This window comes from Penaeus monodon, chromosome 20 (assembly GCF_015228065.2).
Source record: "Penaeus monodon isolate SGIC_2016 chromosome 20, NSTDA_Pmon_1, whole genome shotgun sequence".
Lineage (NCBI taxonomy): Eukaryota > Metazoa > Arthropoda > Malacostraca > Decapoda > Penaeidae > Penaeus > Penaeus monodon.
Genome location: NC_051405.1, coordinates 10,743,601 through 10,745,688, shown reverse-complemented (window position 1 = coordinate 10,745,688; position 2,088 = coordinate 10,743,601).

The window sequence follows — 2,088 nt, the reverse complement described above, 5'->3', positions numbered from 1 at the left end:
GAGGGGATGGGGGTGGGGAGGGGGTTCTATCTACGTTTCGTTTACCCTTTTCAAGCTTTAATCGCGTGTTCAAACCAAATATTTGTGCTGTTGCGTTAGAGATCTGGCACGTTCTTTTCAATATATCCCATTGGCCGGCTTCGCGTGTGTCGACTGCTCTACATCTTCACACTTTCGACGACACAGCCTCTCCCCCCCCCTCTATTTTTTCTTACACTCATAACATGTCTTATAATTTTCACTGCAATATGTGCAAACAAAAGGAGAAACGTCTGCATGTCTTACTTATCTTCATCCTTTTCCGTTCAATAATAAATGTGCGAGCCATGGGAGCCCTTGGGAGTATGCGAACGAAAAAGTTGCCTACAGATGGCGGCACCTACCAACAACCACCACTTACATTTAACACAAACGTAAACTTATGTGATAAACTACAAAGACATTATGTTCAAGGAAGAAAAAAGTAAGGCTAGGAAAAAATAAGTTGTCCTGTGTCAATAGGAAAGTCGTGTGGACGACACATGCATCAGTTATTGAGCTTTGAGAGCAGGGACTAACACAATTATGCTAATTGTTAAATGTACAATATCCATCACAAGCCATCATCTCTTCCACAACTGAGAGCAGGAGGAGAACACACGCTGCCACATCCATAGGTGCTGACTGCCTGTCGTCAGATTTCTCCGAATATCACAATATTCACGAATTCCACACGTCTCGCCACCTTCAAAATGTCCGCCGAGTCCCTCATGATTAGATCTACAGGCTTCGCGCTCTCCGGCTCGATATTTCGCTCCGCCTGCACTTATCTACAGCAAAGAATCACGTATTCACGGCATGAACAGATTCTTGAATGCATCCACTAGGTCCGTGTAAGCCACAAATCGTCTACGACGTGCACAGGATACGGCATAAAGCACAAATTTCGTCGAATCCACAACTCAACAGGATCCACACAAGTCCCACCCAGGCAACAAGTTCGGTTTTTTCCCCGCCGCATTTTAGTGAGCGAGCATAAAAAACGGGTTCGGTGAAGTTTTCTCTGAGCTCGCGCACAAAATGCTCATTTTCTATAACTCTACGGAGATACTTTGCGCATTTTGAGGGATTGCCTGGCGTGCCTAAACTAAATTTCATTTATTTGTTATTATACGTCTATTCTTGAAGAGAATTTTTGGCCTCACTCATGATTTAAATACACCTTACTTACCCACTCATTCACGGCATTGCAGCGATTTTACTTGCGTCAGTAGTGATTGATTATACGAAATATATGTTATTCATTTTCTTAGTCTTCCCATTTTTGTTCTCATGCTTACTTTTTCACGCGTCTAGGCAGATATACACATGCGCATACGTATAGTACAGAATAAATAAATGTATGCATATTACGAATAACAGTTTCATTTCAAAAGCAGTTCATTTGAGTATATCCTAGCAAAACAGATATATCAATCAGTCAATACAGCGACTTTTTCTCCGGTCGTTCTAATGTATTGAACATTAGCCTAATGATATCGTTCCAATAATCCTACATAATTTGCCTCTCTAATTCCAAATATGACACGCAAAACATAATCTTCCAAAAGCTAAGTCACGTTCACTTTGAAAGGATAAAGGGTTTTCAACTTATGAGATCTTCAAATGTCTCCCAATTGGAATTAATTTGGACGGGCAAGAATTCTCCGCTTACACAAACCTACGCCGACATTTTAGGCTATGCTCATCATCCCTGACTTGCGTTATATTCCAACTTATATCATATACTGAAAGCTCATTTTCATACTAGAGCCCAAATTTATGCAACGCCATCAATTCTCGTACCATATAATTCTAGTTATGTTTCCAAACATTTTTGAATATTGATCCACTTCATGTTACTCTGTAGCGAAATATGCGACATATCGATGTTTTTAAACTTAAAGAAATTTTGGGTGAAATATTATCTCGAGTAAATATAATTGATTACATAAACGTTAAGATTAGGTCTGTACCGGATACAAGGAGAATATGAATACAGAAAACGGAAAAACGACAAAAGACAAAAGAAGGTAGTATAGGAAAAACATTGGTAACAACGGCTTTCAG